This window comes from Propithecus coquereli, unplaced genomic scaffold, assembly GCF_000956105.1.
Source record: "Propithecus coquereli isolate 6110/MARCELLA unplaced genomic scaffold, Pcoq_1.0 Scaffold461, whole genome shotgun sequence".
Classification (NCBI taxonomy): Eukaryota; Metazoa; Chordata; class Mammalia; order Primates; family Indriidae; genus Propithecus; species Propithecus coquereli.
In genome coordinates, this window is record NW_012150408.1 from 2,471,712 (window position 1) to 2,491,482 (window position 19,771).

The 19,771-nt window shown below is 48.9% G+C and overlaps 1 long non-coding RNA gene across 1 annotated transcript; it reads left to right on the forward strand.

The window, feature by feature from the left end:
• The first annotated feature begins 2,651 nt into the window (after window positions 1–2,651).
• Window positions 2,652–19,442, forward strand: LOC105818983. Its single transcript, XR_001137937.1, has 6 exons — window positions 2,652–2,990; window positions 4,918–5,023; window positions 6,201–6,245; window positions 15,359–15,503; window positions 18,018–19,068; window positions 19,377–19,442. It is a non-coding gene; the product is annotated as an uncharacterized LOC105818983 (long non-coding RNA).
• The last annotated feature ends 329 nt before the right edge of the window (window positions 19,443–19,771 follow it).

The window sequence follows — 19,771 nt, forward strand, 5'->3', positions numbered from 1 at the left end:
GATATTTGAGGCTGCTTGAGGACTGCCCTTCTCAGCCCCCACGTGTTTCGTAATGCCTGTGGTGCTCTCCCTCCCCGACCTTTCTCTCGGGGGTCACCACACTTTGCTAACTCTTGTGTGCACATATTTTATAGCAGAGTAGCGAGGGAACGGTGCCGCCTCCAGCTTCCACAAGCTGCCAGGGCTCTGGGGGGCTCTGGGAAAGTCGGGGCTGGGAAGTGACTGTGCTCTTACTGTACACTCTTTATTTCTCTGTATCTCTGGCTTGTGCTCTTTGTAATTAATGGGATTTGTCTGCCTTTTCGACACTATACTGAGCAATAACAATAAATGCACACGTGGAAACGCAGACACCGTACACATCACAAGGCCTTTTTCCGCAGGACAGCTGCGCCCCTGCCCTCCGTGGATGTGAACTGAGGGAAACTGAATCCCTGGGAGGGAGGGCACTTCGTCCAAGGGCACACAGCTCAGGGGGTGATCTCTCTCCTCCCACCAGGTCACACCTTTGAACATCCACCATTTGAGGAAGACAAGCTTACCCTGCCATGAGCCATTAACCTATGAGGAATGGCTGGCCATCTCAGAGAGGAAGACTTTGGGGGAAGGGACCTCAGGAGGAAGAGGAGGAGATTCAGGGGTAAAGGGGTTGGGAGGTGGGGAGCACAAATTGGAGAAAGTTAAGAATGGCCTGATTTGGGGTGTGGATTAACCAGAGGAAGGAGATGGGAAATATGGACACAGGATGTGGGTGGCATCCCCCACTGGGGAGGGGTAAGGCAGAGGGAAGCCTGGCACCCTAGGAGTCTGAACTTTACAAACCTCTGCTGAACACTGGCAGAGAAAGAGACTATGCCCAGACCAAGAAACAATCTCTAAGGCTGGCCCAAAGGTTGAGGGTTACACACACACACACACACACACACACACACACACAGCTCCCAGCTCTTCTCAGCTTAAACTAATCCTAAGATCAAGCACCACAGGCCCATCCAACTTCCAAACACACTTTCATATCCAAGGGTTCATTTAATCCCAACATCAACCTTCAGAGGAGGTATTATCAAAATTCCCACTCAAAAGAGAAGGAGACAGCAGCTCGGAAGGGCATGCCCACCTAATAGGTAGGAGATCCAGTCCTGACGCCAGCATCGGCACTCCAAACCTCTATATTGCAGCACCTGTCAGTCCTACCAGAAACATCTTAATGAGTAAGTTACAGTTCTGTTGCTTTTCCCACATCCCCAATCTCTCCAACTTCAATGCGTACACAAAAAATTTAATACCAATTGTTATATTTATTTTATATCTAATATATAATATATGTCTAATATTCCCTTACATTATATCTAATATTCCCTTGTCCCCATCTTCCACTTGAGGAAAATGAGGCTCAGAGAGAAGTGACTTGACCTTATCACCCAGAGAATCAGTGGTGCAGCTGCAGACCCAAGGCCAGGGCCTGTCCCTTGAAGAACAGGAGACCCAAGAGGTACCCCCACACCCACATTTATTCCTTGCTCTACCCTAAGCAACACCCCCCACACTCCTGCAATATTTCTTCACTGGAGGGAATTAACAAATCTCAAAAGGGTGAAAGAGTGGGTTGCTCCCCCGAGGCCTGGCCCTTAGCTCTGTTAACACCCCACTCCACTGGCCCCTCTCCAAAGCTCCTTGACAGTCTGGGTCTATCACACTCTCAGCCTTAACATCTTCCCTCAATCAGTGACCTTCTCCAGCTAGGATCCTTCCTCCTAGTTTCAGCAGAGGAAACTGAACAATTGTGACTTACCCAAGGGGAGTTGAGGCTTCGCCCTAGGTCACTTGCTTCCTTAGTGTTGTGAGGGGCCCAGGGCTAGACCGTGTGTGGCTGAGGGGAACCCCCGGCCTCTGTCCTCCAGTGCAGCAGTCTCACTGTGCTTGTGGGGAGCCTCCAGCTGACCTCCCTTGGGAAGCCAGGGACCCAGGGGTTGGGTCCTGGGCTCCAGCTACAGGAGCTTGGCTGAGGTCCCTCCTTGCTTCAGGGAATCAACCTGATGGACCACACTCAGGATTCCAGGGGATCAGTTTGGAAGAGGCAGTTTGGAGCAACAGTCCTGGGACTTAGGGAGGGCAGGGAGAGAGGTCTCAGCTTCTAGGCATTCGCTGGCCTCCTCTGACCTGGTCCCAGTCCTTGGGTGCTGAGGAAGGACTCCTAAGAAAGTAGCAGGAGGACCAATCTACTCAGGCCCCCCACCCCAAGAAATCATCCTACAATGTTCATCATAAAGCCGGTCGCACCCAGAACCGCAGGGAGGCGTGTGAAGCTGTAGTTAGTAATCCTTTCTTTCATTCATGGGTGTCAGGAAAAGGGTAGGCCTGCTCAGGACAGAAGACCCAGCAGAGCTTCTGATTCCAAAGTCTCCGGGTCAGGGTCGCCATGGCAACCAAAGCCCCAGCCCTTGGGTCGCACGTTTCGGCGAGGATAAGGGGCGGGGCCACGGGAGGGCGTGTCGTGGCCTCTGGAAGGCTCGGAACTTCAGTGCTAGCAGGGCGCGTTGTCGCCCGGAGCCTCTTGAGCCACGGCCCGACGGCTTGCCAGCCCGGCGCCGGAAGTGAGCTGTTCGGAGGCGCAGATTGGAGCTGCGGCGTCAGAGCCCCGGAGCCGCCACTGCCGCAGTCATGCTGAGTTTTGGAATTGGGGAGGCCAAGCAGGGTTTGGGCCACGGTCGCGGCCCTCACGAGTTCCTCGGCCGCGCTGAGGTTCAAAACTCTGGCCTGAGCCATTCAGCTCCCCTCCACCGCTTTGAGGTTTTGGGGGATCCGGCCTGTCCCCGCGGACCTTTCGGAGGGGGAGGCCAGGGGTGAGGCTGCGGAGCCTCCTGGAACTCTGACGATCGCGTCGCTGTCGCGTCTCCTGCTAACCCCCTCCTGTCCTCTTCCGTCAACAGTTCTCTTCTGTCAAAACCAAAAGCACCATAGGAGCTACAGTATCTGATACCGACGTCTTAGTAAGTTCCAAGTATTGTTCGAAATCTCAGCCTGCTAACAGCCTTTTGAAGTAGGTGCCATTATTATCAACACTTTACAGGTGAGGAAACTTGAGGTTCAGCGAAGTGAACCTCACAGCTGGTAAATGGCAGAGCCGAGAGTCGAACCCTCCTAACCATTCCGTTCTGCCATCTACTACCTCTCACAGCAGAGATGACTGAACAGTTGCTCCGGGTAGGGCCCTCAGGTAGGGGGGCTCTTAAGGAAACTGATGTAGGGATGAGCTCAATGAATCTCTAAGGGCAGGGCTCAGTTTTTTAAATCTCTGTAGTATCTGCAATGTATATTCAGTCCACACCTACCCATTGAGTGAATGAATGAGAACTAATGGATCAAAGTATCTAGACTGAGCCTGGCACAGTCTAGCAAACGTGTGCTCTTAGGAAAGTGGGTGTGCCTCAGCAGCAGGTTTGAGAGAACCTGCAGGAACCCAGAAATCAGAACACTGAGTTAGTTCTTACTCTGCAGGGTGGGTAGGTGTTAACTCATTCACCTCTTTTGGCCTCTGGTTTTTCTGCTGCTGAACAGAATTGGGGGCTCTTACACTCTTGACAATCAGCTCATTCTAAATGAATTTTTAACCCCTCTGATTCTGAAGAGGGGAATTGTTTTAAGTGCTGCCTCTTACTACTTAACAAGGACCAGATAATGTCAGTTGCTCAGGAGAAAGTACTCTAAGGCTTTAATACACACACGCCTACATACACACACTTGTTTAGAAGCGTGGTTCACCAACCCTGGCTGGTGGGTGAGACTGGTTAGAAATAAATGCTGATTATTTCTAAGGTCCTTTGGAAACCTGGGATGAAACTACCTCTTTGTAAACTTTCTTCCTGACTCTATTTATCCTTCAGCCATTGGATTTAGGGAATTCGGTGTAACAACTACTTTTTGTCCTAAATAGGTAGCTTTCATTTGGATTGGAAAGCCTCGTGGGCTGGGAGTCAGAATGTTAGGGGATGGGGCTTTTTTTCCCAGCTCTGCCTTTAACTACCTCTGTGACTTTGGCAAGTGCTTTCTCTTCTATCAGCTCCTTCAGTTCCTTAGTCTATCAGGTGGCTCTGCCTTTGGTACCTCTCAGTGAAGATGTGAAAGCACTTTGTAGCCTGCGTAGCTCGGCACATGGAGGAGACTCCTTATCTTCCTTACTTGCTTCTGCAGACCTTGGGGGCTCGCTCTTTAGGGAGTCTAGAATTCGATGAGAGAAGCTGTGCTGACTTGGTGTGCACTTCCTGAACTGCTTTGCAGCCGTCCTCTTCCCATGTCCACCTTTCTGAAAAGTCAAGTTAGACTTTACACCTACAGGGCTTGTGCTGGAAAAGATGAAATGGGAGAAATGGTAAGGAATGTCTGTTCTGTTCTGATTCAAGCAGCAGAAAATTCAAGAAAATTTTTTTTGATTTTAAAAAATAAAAAGAGGCCGGATGCAGTGGCTCATGCCTGTAATCCTAGCACGCTGGGAGTTCGAGGAGGGAGGATTGCTTGAGCTCAGGAGTTCGAGACAACCCTGAGTAAGAGGGAGACCCCATCTCTACTAAAAATAGAAAGAAATTAGCCAAACAACTAAAAATAGAAAAAATTAGCTGGGCATGGTGGCATGTGCCTGTAGTCCTAGCTACCCATGAGGCTGAGGCAGGAGGATCGCCTGAGCCCAGGAGTTTGAGGTTGCTGTGAGCTAGGCTGATGCCACGGCACTCTAGCCTGGGCAACAGAGTGAGACTCTGTCTCAAAAGAATAAAATAAAATAAATAAATAAATAAAAAGAAATGTCTATTCCAAACTGAAACCTCCTTTTTGGTCCCCCTTTCTATCCCAAGAATTTAGAGAATAGCGGTTCAGCAAAGAAAAAAAAATAACAAGTTTTTGTTCATTTATTTATTCATTCAGCAGATAGTTCCTGGGTTCCTTCTGTGAGTTTCTTCTGTTTGTAAAGCTCTGTGCTGGATGATTTGAGGAGATTCAGAACTGAAGATGGCTCACACCATGGCTCCAGGTAGCTCACCTTCTAGTGGAGAGAAGAAACAACATAAAGTGTAGACATTCCATGCCGAAGATAAGCATCAGAGTCCAGCCATCTGGGGATCTGAGAATCTTCAAAAGGGCGTGGGGCAGGGTATGTAATTAGAACTGGACCTCAATGAATGGGCAGGAGAGCAAAGACCATGACAGCTATGTTCCAGCCCTACAAACTCTTTAACCCGGAATCCTACCAGGTGACAGTCTAGGGTCTGTCACAAGTGGTGGACCAGGGAGCAGCCTCAGAAAAAACTTGAGTCTTAGGTAATAACCCAGTTATTCATATCATATCTGCTGAATAGAATTGGGGGCTCTTATACTCTGACATTGTGCCTGAAACATCAGAGGATCTCTCATCCAGGAAGGGAACGCCAGCTTAGCTCCCTTGAGGTTCCTCCTCATCCTCAAAGGTAGCCAGGACTGCTTGCCATTCCCCCATGCACTTCAAGCTCTCCCAGACCTGTGTTTCTTTGCTTGTGTTAGTCCCTCTGCGTGGACTGTACTTTTCCCCTGTGCGCTTGCCAAATTCCTACTCATCTAAGGCTCAGTTCATATCTACCACCACCACCCACCTCAGGCCCCTACAGCATATGTAAATCACTGTTAAAGGATTTATCTTGGGCAGGCACGGTGGCTCACGCCTGTAATCCTAGCACTTTGGAAGTCTGAGGCGGGAGGATTGCTTGAAGCCAGGAGTTCAGGACCAGCCTGGGCAATGTAAGAAGATCCTGTCCCTAGAAAAAAATTTAAAAAATTAGCCAGGCATGGTGGCATGCATCTGTAGTCCCAGCTACTCAGGAGGCTGAGATGGGAAGATCGCTTGAGCCCAGGAGTTGGAGGCTGCATTGAGCTATGATGATGGCACTGTCTCTAGCCCAGACTACAGAGCAAGACCCTGTCTCAAAAAAAAAAAAAAAAAGGATTTATCTTGCCATGTTAGGGTTATTTATGTGCAAGCTTCTCAAGGGCAAATAGTACCTCTTATCCATGTCTGAATCTCCAGTTCTTGGCAAAAAAGAAGGTACTTAGAATGAATGTTCACTAAATGAAGGAACAAATATAGTCAAGAACTTTAGAAACAATTGTTGGATTTATTGAGATGATTGCATTCTAACTGCCATCAGTTACTTTACCAGCAATATCTTTGGTTCTAGGTGTCAGTAATTAACACTGTGGACACCTCCCATGAGGACATGCTTGTAAGTATTCATTTAGCCCTCCTAGGCTGTGGACATGGGCATTTCTGGGGGGGGGGGCAGTTTGGGTTTTTTATTGCCCCTTTCTGTTGATCATTCATGAATCCAGCTGTGTCTTTGCAGCAGTTGCCAGTTAGGCTGTAACATCAGGGGTACACTTAGTCTCCCCAGCAGTATCCTCTGAGTTGGCAGGGCTGTGGCAGTCTGGTCACTCTCTGCTGGCGGGAACCTGGGAATGGCTTGTGGCTTAAATCTCTCAGTCTTATGGTCAACACAGTACCCTGCTCTGGGGTGGAGGCTGAATGGGTGCAGAGGTTTGACAATAGTCTTCCCTCCTGTCTTCCTCTTGCTGTCACTTCTTAGCCCCACTGGAAAGGGGGTTAAAGGAAGAGAGAAGGCAGTACAAAGGCAGCAGGTAAAGGGCCAAGGCAGAGGCAGGTAGAACCACCACAGGCAATAGGTTGGACAAGGCCCTTTGAACCAGCTGGGGAAGGCCAACGGGCCTGCCAGGTGGCTGCCAGCTCCTCTGGGGAGGACAGCAGGGGTCAGATGGATGGGAAAGTGGGCAGGGTAGAAGCTAAGACTCTGCACCTCCACTCTGCACTGTCTGCTTCTGTCATTAGCCCTGTGGCTTTGGGGACTCACTTAACTTTCCCTGTGCCTCACTGTTCTCTGGGAGAATGGGAGGACAGTAGTACCTAGCGCAGGCAGTTGTGTTGATAACAGAGTGAAAATGTTTATAAAGTGCTTGACTCGAAGGAATAAGGTCAAGCTTCCAATACTTTGCCCATTGTTAAATGGGGTTGTCTTTTTTTATGGATTTGGTGGACCTTATGCTAATATCAGTGTGATACTTTGGTCTTCTGTTGGGTATCCTCCCCAGTTATCATGTGAAGGTTGTTTTCTTTGCACTTGTTCTGGTTGTCAGAGTCGAGATCTCTGAGAACTTACAGTCGAAGTATTTTGTTTGAAAGTTAGTTGAGATAATTATTCTCTGTGTGGTTATAGAATCAAATTGATATAATTCAGATTTATTTGTATGAAGTTTTAGGGTTTTTGTTCTTTTAATTTAATTGAAGATTTTGATTAGGTCAGGGTTTGTAGAATTACAAAGTGAAAACCAAAGTCTCTGCAGAGCAGTCTCGCTCCCATTGGTCCTCTCAAGCTCCTTCCCACTCCCTCCCTAGAGATCGCCATCTGCATCAGCTTCTGCCTTGTCCTTGCTGTTCTCATTGTGAAAGGAAGCAAATCCATGTCCTGGTCCATTCTTGTGTCTCTTTCTTTCCCACACGGTAGGCAGTGCCTGCTCTCCAGTGTCCTGGACCCTGCTGTTTTCTCACTCACACCAGTTGGCAGATGCAGTGTTTATGATTTTGTGTTTGCGTGCACTGTGTGGATGCACTGGAGTTTATTCATCCAGCCCGCTGTGGATGGACATCAGCTGTTTCCAATCTTTTTGCTGCCAGTTTTCTTCTTCACTTTTTATTTTAAAGTGATTTTAGATTCACATAGAATTGCAAAAATAGTAGATACCATTGCTTGGATGCTTCACCATCTTCCTCTAATGGTGATATCTCATGTTATATAACATCAGTGCACTGTCAAAACCAGGGAGTTGGCGCTGGGCACTATTGCTAGACTACAGACCTTATTCAGTTTTCACAGTTTTGACATGCACTTTGTGTGTGTTCATGCCGTTTGATCTCAAGTTCAGTGTGGTGTAACAGCAGCACCACCGCCGTTGACGTAGAGCTGTTTTCATCACCGCGTGGAACTCGGTTGTGCTACCCCTTCTTAGTCACATCCCCCACCTCCTTCCTGTCCGCTAGTGGCAGTCACTAATCTGTTCTCATCCATATTTTGAGGATGTTACATACACAGAATCATATAGTGTATAACCTTTTAGGAGGTTGGCTTTTTTTTTTTTTTTTTGAGACAAAGTCTCACTCTTTTGCCCGGGCTAGAGTGAGTCCATGGCGTCAGCCTAGCTCACAGCAACCTCAAACTCCTGGGCTCAAGCGATCCTTCCTGCCTCAGCCTCCCGAGTAGCTGGGACTACAGGCATGCGCCACCATGCCCGGCTAATTTTTCTATATATTTTTAGTTGTACAATTAATTTCTTTCTATTTTTAGTAGAGATGGGGTCTCGCTCTTGCTCAGGCTGGTTTCGAACTCCTGAGCTCAAACAATCCACCCGCCTCGGCCTCCCAGAGAGCTAGGATTACAGGCATGAGCCACCGCGCCTGGCCTGAGGTTGGCTTTTTTTCACGGTTCCATGCTCTTAGGATCCTACAAGGTGTTGCATGTATCAAGTTTATTTCTTTTTATTCCTGAGTACTATTACATTGCATGGATATGCCAGAGTTTGTTGCATCCTTCACTCATTGAAAGACATTTGGGTGGTTCCCAATGTTGGGCTATTATGAGGAAAGCTCTTGCAAACCTTCATCGACATGTTTTTTGTGAAGGTAAGTTTTCATTTTCTGGGATAAATGCTGAAGAGTGCAATTGCTGAGTCATGTGGTACATGCATGTTTAGTTTTGTAAGAAACTGCTGAACTATTTTTGAGAATGGCTGTACCATTGTATAATCACACTGGCAATGTATGGGGTGTCTGGTTTCTTTGCATTCTTGCTAGCATTTGGTGTTATTTCTTTCTTTATCCATTCTAACAGGTACAGTGATGTCACATTGTGGCTTTAATTTGCATCTCTCTAATTGCTAATGATGTTGATTACATTTACATGTGCATATTTGCTGTCCATATCCTTTCTTTGCATGATTTTAATTCTTTTAGATTTATTAAAGTTTTGTTTTATGAAGCAAGATGTGGCCTATCTGGTGAATGCACCGTGTGCACTAGAAAAGAATGTGTATTCCGCTTTTGTTGGATAGAGTGTTCTAAAATGCCCGTTGATGCTGTTGTTCAGTTCTACTGCATCCTTGCTGATTTTCTGTTTACTGGTTCTGTAGCTGACTGAGAGAGGAGTGTTGAAGTCTCAAACTATAACTGTGGATTCGCCTATTTTTGCTTCTGGTTCTGTGAGTTTTTGCCTCTGTCGTTAAGTGCATACACATTTAGGATTGTTGTATCTTCTTGGTAAACTGACCCTTTATTATGAAATGTCCCCTTTATCTCTGGTAACTGTCTTTGTTAGAAGTCTTATTTTTCTGTTATTATTATAGCTACCCTCTCTTTTTATTATTGGGTGCATGGTATATCTTTACCCATCCTTTTAACATGCAGTTGGTCATTTTTTAAAATCCATTCAGTAGGCACATTTTTAAAAATCCATTCTGACAATTGGTGTCTTTTAATTGGTGTGTTAAATCATTTATATTTAAAGAAATGATTGATATGCTTTTAGGTCTAGCACTTTATTACTGGTATTCTGTTTGTTCCATCTGATTTTTCTTCCTCTGTTTCCTGTTTCTTGCCTTCTTGGGGTCATTTTCCCATTTTTATGTTACATTTTAATTTACCTGTTGTGATTTTTACTGTGTCTCTTTATATAGTTTTACGGTGGTTATTCTAGGGATTACAATACACACATGTAGCTTTTCACAGCCTACCTAGAATCAATATTTTACCCTTTCAAGTAGAATGTGGGGATCAGTGTGTAGACCCCTTGATTCTTCCTCTGCTCTGTGATGGAGTTGTCTCATGTGTTACATCTGCATACATTAAAGCCCCATCTGACAACTTTATAATATTTTCTTTGAGCCAGCCAACCTATTTTATACAATTCAATAAAAGAAGAGTCTATTATTTATACTAGATATTTGTACCATTTCTGTTGATCTCCACTTTAATGGTCAGTCCTGCCCCATCTTATTTTACTTACACCCCTCACATTCCCCAGCTTCTTTACCCCTGAATTATTCTGAAGCAAATTCCATACCATTTGATCCATAAATATCTTAGTATGTTTATCAAATATAAGGATCTATTAAAATATATAAGTGTGCTGTCATTATTACATTTAAAATGTAACTTTGATTTAATTTCTTAATGTCACAACTATTCAGACGATGTTTAATTTGGCCTGATGGGCTCACAAATATATATTTCTAAAAAATCTGTTCACTTCAGTCAGGTCCCAAAGAGGTGCAGACATTCCCATTGGTTTGGCTGCTTAAGTCTCTTCATTTATAGATTCCCCTTCTGTCACTTTTTCCTTGAAATATATTTGTTGAAGAAACCAGTAATTTCTTCTGTAAATGTTCCACATTGTGAGTTGCACTGATTCCATCCTTTTGGGTCATTTAACAAATTCCTTTGTCCCAGTATTTCCTGTAGATTATTAGATCGAGAGTCTCGATCAGATTCAGAATTAATGTTTAGCAAGGTTACTTCACAGGTAGCCCTGTTGTATCACTTGAACTTAAATGAATTTTAAAATATTTGATGTGTTTGAATCAATGAGAACTATTTTTCTTATTAATGCCTCAATTACCTCATGTTTTGTTAGTGGCAGCCTCTTGAAGTTGGCTCCTGAGTCCTTTTAACATGACTCTAAGAATCTCCAAGAGCTTCCTTGCTTTCCACTGTAATATTTTGTGTACTTTCCTTCCCTGGCCAGGAATCAACTGTTTCTTCAGGGAGCTGTGGATCCTTTTTATGGAAAGTGGCATGCAGAATCACAGTCTTGGCCTGTGTATTTCATCAGAGTCTGGCATGTGAACACATTGCAGAGCTCCCACTGGAGCACCTCCTGTCTTCAGGAAGGGTGTTTTTTGTTTGTTTATTTTTAATTGGTGTAGCATCCGTGTTCTCTGGAGTTGGCTGTGGATTTTTTCATCTGCTGCTAGTCTTCATTTTCAGTTATAAGTTGCCTTTTGTTGACCTGCACCGTTGTCACATTAGTGGCTACAGGTTGACGTGGAGCAAGTGATGTGTATTTGGATCAGTGGTGTTTGGAGCCTGTCATTTACCAGTGGTGAGACACTTACACATCGTGTTTCAGATAGGAATCATCCATAACTATATTTCTCCAACAAACTTATGCATAACTCACCATTGAATTTGTGAATACAGCTGACACTTCTTTGTTATCACCAAGTTCTTTTTCTACTGAAGAATGGAAGAGGTGGGTAGAGGAACTGTGTGGTTTGTTGACCCATTGAAGTGAGCCACAGTCAGTACCATTTGAGAGTCACTGCTTACACCTGGAAGAAACAGGCACTAAGGGAGAGATTTCTAGCACCTAGAAAAGGGGAAAGTCGGGGGCTGGGAAAATGTGCCAGACCTACATGGAACGCACCTTTAGGCCAAAGAAATCCTGCTCTCAGAAGTATGGCCCTGATTCTTAGCGGAAGCCAGCCTCAAGTTTCCCTTTCTACCCTCGGGGATCCAGCTCATCGGGCCTCTCCTTTCCTCTTCTTCCCCCTCCAGCTTCTAGAGACGTGGCCAAATTCCCCGAAGGACCGTGAGCTTGAGCAGGCCATGTGGTGTGCTACCTGTGTTCTTGGCTTTACTGTAAAAATGAATAAGTTCCAAGTGAGTGGCCACCTGCCCCAGAGCCTGAGCCCTGGTGCCCCCTATTGTCACCCTCACCCCTACCTTTGTCCCCAACTTCATCACAACTGTCACCTGTCCTCGGCACTCAGCCTCACCCTCTGCCCTCTGGCCCCCTGCTCTGTTTCCTCCTGGGCATCCCATCTTGTTCTCGCCTTTCTTTCTCCTCCCTCTCCCCTACCCTCACGTCTTCCACTTGGTCTTTTTGTGCATCCACCAATTCAGTTTCATTCCACATGCTTCGGTCTCCATTCACCCCACCAAGCAGCTACTGGACCGTCACCTTGGCCAGACACTGTGCTAATCAGTGTAGTGGATACACAGATGACCAGGACAGTTCCCTAAATGCCATGATGAACGCACAAACCAAGTGTGGTGGGGAGAATGTATGGAAACACGAATGATCACAAGTGAGGGAATCCGGGAAAGCTTCATAGAGGAGGACGCATTTGAGCTGGGCTTGAAGAACGAGTGGGCTGTCAAGAGGCAGAGAAGGGGGGACAGTGTCAGGTCCTGCCCCAGCTATGTTGGTGTAGTGCTTTCCAGCCACACCTCATCTGATTCCTTCCCTGTTCCCGCACCTAGTCTCACCACTCAGGTCTCTGGCACGTGTCCCCTTCTCCTAGTTTTTCCTGTGACAGCCCAGCCTGAAGGGAGTGGCTGCAGTAACTTGTGACTTCTAGCTCTCCTCCCCAGGTGGAAATTCCGTTCACCTGGCTGGGGCACCTGGTGAGGATGCTGGCCGTGCGCCGCCAGGACCCAGTGGACGGCGTCTGCCGCTTGGCTGCCGAGGCTGTCTGCTAGCTGTACTGCATCATGCTGCAAAAGTGTATGCACAGCCCTCTCTTGTCCCTCCCTCCAACCTCCCCACACGCTGCGTTCCAGAAGAGCGAAGGCCTAGAATTTACCTGAGCACTTTACTTCCATGGAGGGACCTGCCTCCAAACACCTGCAGTTAGCCCTCTGGGCACAAAATACCTGCCCGGGAAAGAGTTCTTTTCAATTAGTTCCTCCATGTCTGGCTGAGCTTCATACTCGTACCCAGTTCTGTCTCTGCTCTGAGGAAGGCAAAGTGGGGGTCCTTAAACAGGGGCTGTCAGCGTTCCTTATGGCGATGTCCGCTCCTCCCCTGCCCGCCCCCACCTCCCTCCAAGCTGGCTTAGCTCAGTAGGTGCCTTGGGCTAGACCAGGTCCCTGAAACGTGGCCTTCTGAGTGTCTGAGGGGTGAGCTTGGGGCCTTTGCTTCAGAGATGAGAAGGAGAAAAACGAGGGCTGTTGGAGCAAGAGGGCAAGGAGTGAAGCCTACAGTGCCAACACCTATAACAACACCATTCAGAGTGGCAAGGTGAGGGGGTGGGGCCAGAGACAAAGCGGGGAGAGCTGGGGCCTCTCATTTACATGATGTTCCAGCCCCCTCTGGTGGGATTCTTGTGTTTTCCTGCCTTCCCTCTCTGTGACTGGCTGTGAAGATTTCCTTTGGGGGACTGTCCTGTGCAATGGAAGACCCAGGCCTGGGCTCCCAAATGCTCTCCCTTGAGCATGCTGGGTCCTGATCCTTCATCATGGCCTGTCCCCCAGAACCATTGGTTTCATGGTCCTGATGCTTCCTGAGCAATGTGTATCCCAACTCCTGCCTCAGAGAGGTGGCACTAAGGACCCCAGCCCCAGCCCCTCTCTGCCACTGCTCTGCCTCTGCAGCCTGTGACCTGTGAGGCCCACATTGCACCTGAGCTCAGTGTGTCTGCCTCCCACCCCAAAGACTCTGGCTGTGGGGACAGTGTCCTCTGGGAGCTCAGCAGATAGCACCGGCCAGGACAAAAGGGCATCTTGCTCCCGAGAGGGGTTCTCCCTCGTCCCCTTCCCAGGAGGTGTGGTCCAGGCCATCGGAGGCAGGGTGCCCAGGTGAGCCCAGACTGGTGGCCCGTGTTGCAGGCGTTTGCAGAGTGCTTCACCCAGATCCAGCTCAGCAACCTGGTGCTGGAGGCCATGGAGGGCCTGACCGACAGCGAGGCTGAGTTTCCTCTGCCTGCTGCCCAGCTGATGGGCACTGTCATGAAAGAGCAGGGCAGAGACATGAGTGACACTATGGCAAGAGCTCTACCCTGTAAATCAGGAGCCCTGGGCTCTCTCCTGGCTCCAGTACTAACCAGATGAAGGGCCCTGGGCAAATCCCTTCTCCTCTGTTGGTCTTAATTCACTCACATATAAAATGTAGTCTTGGACTAGGTTTTCGCTGTGGTCCCACTGAGCCGTGACATTCGTAATCCTGAGCTCGAAACTGCCTCCTGCGTTGGGGTCTGGTTCCTCAGTCAGCACCACCATGTGCAGGGCCGTAGGCAGCTGGAGCGGCTAAAAGCCAGAGCATGGGGAGGCATTGCTGGAGGCACTCCCCTTGTCCCCGGGGTGTCAGGGCTTAGGCTGTAGATTCCAAATCAACAAGCTTATGGGGTGATTCTGACCTTTGAAAGCATTGTCTTTTCTTTTAGTTTCATGTGGAAGATTGGCATGAAAATCTACATCTCCCACTTCACTGAAAAGAATTTAAAATGTGGTCACCTAGGGCACCTGCGTGTGGACACTGTCCTTTTTATAGATGGGGCGTGGGCCCTCTCAGACCATCCTACTATTGCTGAGACCCCTGATACCCATTGTCCTCACTCATGTGACCTGCCTGGCCAGGAGATGAGAACTGGAAGGACGCGCTGCGGGTGTCTGGAAGCACTGCACTGGACTGGCTTTCCCAGGGCTGTGTTAAGGACTTGAGGGCCAGGACAGAGCCTGGGGCACCCCACCTCCAATGCCACTTGTCCCTGCAGTGTTGAGGGTTGAAATTGATTGAAAGTTGATCCCAGCTGGAAGGGGAACCCTTCAAGTGTCTGCAGGGCCCTTGCCTTCCCTCCTGGTGGACTTGCACCTCCTGAGTAACCTGGGAACTCATCTACAAGTTTGGGGGCTGTGGGTAAGCATTTGCTACAGTGGCCTTGGTGCCAGCTCCTAGAGTTTTTTCTGTGGCCCCTGCGGGTCTGGCATCTGGTACCCCAGAACTCTGCCTTGAGAAGGGTGTCACTGGCAGGACTGCGACTAGGCCCCTTGCGTTTGGGAGCTGGTAGAGGAGGAGTGTGGGAAGGAAGCATGGAAGGAGTTATGGGAGTTCTCCTGGCTCTGCCCTGTAGGTTGAGGAAATTGTGGAGGGTGTCCTTAAATGGCTCCACTTGAATCTGGAGCCCAACACAAAGGAGAAGACCCTGCAGGCTGTGTGCTCTCTGGCAGGCAGCAACACTGGCACTGTGGTCCCCGTGTTGCTCAGCAAGCCCCAGCCCTGGGACAGGTACCTCTGCCCTAGCCCAGGGGCACATTCTATACCCCAGGAAGCCCCCATGCCTGGCCCCAAGCCCAGATTAAAAGCCACCCTGCAAGGATGCTGTCTCCTTCCACCCCCTTCTCTTTGATCCCAAGCAAGCCTCCTCTCCATGTGCTCTGGCCAGTTTCTCTTTGGTCTCACTCCCTCCGGTCCCTGAGAACTGGCTCTTCATGGGCCTGAGATCAGACTCATCCTAGGAGTGTGATAACCAGGGCCCATGACATTGCTGTCCCCAGGTTTTGCAGCTCCACTCTGGTCCTGTGGAAGGTGTTTGGCACCCAGCGAGACACCATACTCAATGCCCTGCAGCTGCTCACAGATGTCCTGGAAAAGACCCGCTCCAGACAAGACACAGTGGAGATGGATGCCCAGCCTGTGGTGGTCAGTACAGGGAGGAGGGGGCCTCTGCCCCTGGGAGCTTGGGGGCAGAGTTGTGGATCAAAGGGCTTGACCTCAAGGGTCAAGCAGGTACTGGGGAGGGGCAAAGAGGAGTCCACCCTGGCTCCTCACAGGAGCACTTTAACCTCCTTTCGGTGCTTTGGGATCTAAGAATGCTGGTGGAGAAAGAGTGGGGACCAATCCCATTGTATGAACAAGGAAACTGCCAGGCAGGGTCACCAGCTTGTGCTCTCCCCTGATTCTGGAGCTGGCCTCATTTTACAGGAAGCCTGGGGTGTGGCAAGGGGCATAGGAGAGGAGGAAGTCTGGTGGTCTGGAGTTAGTGTGGGCAAAGTATGCCAGAAATCACCTGCTGCTGAACATACAGAGTCAGTTTCCTTTCCACTTTTAATGGCAAGTGAGCAGAAGAGGAGGCAGATTGCACGTGCATGGCCCACTCATTTCCCTAGGGGTGAGGTGGGGTGTTGCTCCAAGAATTAATATAAATATATTGGTGACAAGATATGTCTCAGGAGTTTTGCAGAGCTTTGCCCTGAAGGAATATGTGAACGTGTTAGTTTGCATATCAAAAGCTGTTGCACCTCAGGAGGGCATCTGTGAAAGACAGTAGCGGCTGTATCCCACAAGGCACCACATTTCTCAGACCTAAAGGTTTGGATTTGCTTTGTAAAGCAAAGCACATCTGTTAAAAACTACAGGATGAGAGCTGACCAAAGAGTGCCCGCCCCAAACAGACAGCCGCCTGAACAGCCCACCTATGGCTAAAAGCAATTAGCCCAAGGGGCAGTTCCTGCTTAAAACTCCGGACTACCTGTCTCCATTCACAATAACCTGATAAAGAAAATATGGAGCCAATATATCTCTGTTTAACCCCTCTGTTAAGTGATAAATCTACCTTAGACCTTAGAAGTTAATCTTTGAAAGATTTTGTAACCATTTGTTCATGTAGATAGAATTAGTTAAGGGATCTGTAGAAGCCTTTTGAAAAACTGTTAACCTAAGAGGAACTACTTGCTGTTATGTAAATCTGTTACCCCTGGCAACCGATCACTGTTACCTATAAATGGCCATGTAAGACTTCATTCGTGGCTTCTGAGATTGAGGGAGAAATCCAGGCCCCCTTAGCACCCGCTTTGCCTATAATCTTTATAAATCTATAAAACTATACATTCGTCTCTGTGTATTCTTTTATTTCCATTATTTTCCATTTTCTATTATTTTCTTATCCCTTGCAACCCTACCAAAGGGGCCCAGTTTTTTGCAGGGAGCTTGGCCACCTCCCAGCAGTGGCGGGTGCTGAGTCTTTGGATGTTTCTTACAAGCCTGGCTCAGAGTGAGCTGTGCCTGCTGGGCACTGACAGGGAGGGACAGGATGGGCTTCCAGCCCAGGCTTTCAGTGTGAGGTATGGTGGCCCAGGCCTGGTCAATTCTGCTCCCCCAACCCCAGGTGACAGGTGCCTTGTGTGAGATGCTGTCGGGACCCCTGTGCCAGGAGGCTGTCCAGGAACTCTTCCCACAGCTGTTGCTGGCTGTGCTGTCATTTCTACTGGGTGACTGAGCAAAACGCTCCCCAGAAGATAGTGGTGTCCAGCCAGGAGTGGGCCCCAGGCAGTGAGAGCAAGTCCTTTGACCCCACTAGGTAAGCCTCACCTCCAGGTGGTGGAGAAATGCAATGAGTCAATTCCTGAGAGCCCTGGATGACTAGATGCTGATCTCTTAGGGACACAAGGAAGAGAAGAGTAGGACATGGTGTGGGTGCCACAGCATTGTGCACCGGAATATTCTCTCAGATTTTCATATTTCTTATTATTCCTTTCATCATGTGCACTCTTCTACTGACACACCATGGTTCCTACCCATGTTCGTAACTCTACACGTGAAGAGGTTCAGTTAGATGGTAGATGACAGGGCCAAGACTATGTCACCCTTTTCACTCAAGGTTGGCCATTTGAATCAGCCTGTTGGCCTCTGACTTCACTTCCTCACTAGCTGCCCCATCTTGTGCAAGTCCCTACTGGAATTCAGTTCTCTCACCTGTGAGATGGGGGTTGGACTCCTAAATAAGTGGTTGTCATACTTTTTTTTAACCTCAGCACATTTGATTCCAATGAAATCTGAAATGAAAATGAAAACAAATGAAGCCAATGAAGGAGAGACACTCTGATTAGGTGTGGAGGTGAAGAGTGAGAGCAGAACTCGGAAACCACCACTAGGACATCCCTGTAGTGTCTTTCATAGGACTCTGTGGTTGGAGGAGGGTCAGGGTGAAGGGGTAAAGTGGATGGGCAATTGGAGATGGGGCCATAGAATCACGACTTCTTGTCAGCAGCAGAGCAGAACCCAGCTACCATATCTGAGAACTGTCTCCAACTTGCCAGCACAGGAATGCAACCAAAAAAAAAAACCAAAATATTCGCACCAGGGCAGTTGTGATGCGAATAGGAATGCAACCCAGGGCATAACACCTTGTTCATCTTTGTCCTTTTCTTTTCACAGACCCAATGGCGGTGGCCTTCAGTTTTGCTTTGGAGATAGTGAAGTTGGTGCTCCTGGCCACTGTGTACGAGGGAGTGGTGTCCTATGCAAATGACCATCATTGCTGGGACCTTCTGTCCAGCTCCAAATCTTTCTACATATGGGTCATAGACCTGACCAGGTGGAACCACTTCTTGAGTGTCCCTGGCACCACTATGACCCCGGACCCCAGTTTCTGAGGTCCCAGCACTCAAATACAGTAGCCTTCCACCCTCCTTCCCCAACTTCCCAGCCCTCTGCTCTCCTGACTCCTCAGCCTTCATGTCTTCCCTGTTGTGTGCACACTGGACCCTGGCCACTTCCCCCACCCCAGCAACTGCTTGCTTCCTGTGTCCCATCCCAGTATAATGGAAAAGACGTGTGACCCCTGCCTTCTTCACTGAATCATGAGCCATGTCCAGAAGTACCTCTGCAGCATGGATGAGGGTAGGAAGATCCCGGCCAGGGCCTCATATGCGCAGGTGAGAGCTGAGAAGAGCACAACAGCTGCAGCCATCTTCCTGTAGCTGAGGGACTGACTGTTTAACAGGAGGTTAACTAACGTCCCAGGAAGGAGAAAAAAGAGAATCAGGCCATCTCAAGTGGAGTTCCCTTCCCTGGCACGTCAGGGGACTGGTTCAAGGAGGCCAGGAAAGCTGGGAAGGGGTTAGCAGTTCTAGTCCTCCCTGAATAATGCAGGATCCCAGAATTGGGCTCCAAATTCAAGGCTTACCAGCAATACCCCCAAGCCCTGCCCCATAGCCTCCTCCCCACGTGAGCAGACCTGCCACTGCTCTCACCTGGATGCAGGCCTTGCCTGAGCAGAGGGCTGGGCGAGCACAGGGTCCCCGTGACCTCTCCTCCACCCGTAACCGTGGTGTCCTGCCCCTCAGCTCCTCTGGCACCACCAGTGGCACAGACCCTGAGGCACCAATCTCTGGGTGCTCTAACCCAGTGGGTCAAGGATCCCAACTTCATCATGGAGGAAATCGGCCTGCAGGGAATCAGTAACCTGGCCCTGCACCCGGGAAATGTAAGCGTGGGGGAGGGCCCAGTGGGATCACCTGGGAGTCCCTTAAGCATATGCTTTTCCTCCTTGGGTCCCTCAGTTGCCCCAGTTTTAGTATATCCACCCCTCATCTGAGGACATCACAACATCCAGTGTGTGGGCCTGCGTAGGCATGTCCTCAAGTTGCCTGACCCCGAGCCTCCATTTCCTTGGCATGTCCAGCCCCTAGGTGTCCCACATCTGTTCCTCTTAGGCATCATCTATGTGCTCTGAGTCCCCAGAGTGCTGCAGGATCCCCAGGTGGTGAGTGATCTCTGCCTTGTTCCACATAGTCAAAGGCTCTCAAGAGGCTGGTTCCATTCTTACGAGGCTTCCTGAATGCTGAGGTGCGGGTGGCAGTGCAGGCAGTGGACAGCCTGCAGAACATCACCCACCGTGGGCAGGACAAGGACATCCAGTGAATGTTGTGCAGCATCTGCCAGCACCTGCATCCCCTCATCAACGATGTATGTGCCTGCGGCCCTAGGAGCCCTTGGGAACAATGTGGGCTGGGGCTGAGGGTGAACCCTGGGGCTTAACTGAGGGTTGGGCTAGGCCAAGGGCCTGTGGCCCAAGGCTGGGATAGACAAAGGGGCAGACAAAAGGAGACCGGCCACATGGAGCAGTGCACAGGACACATCCCAAGTGCATTCTCACCACATCCAGACCCAGTACACGCTTCTACTTT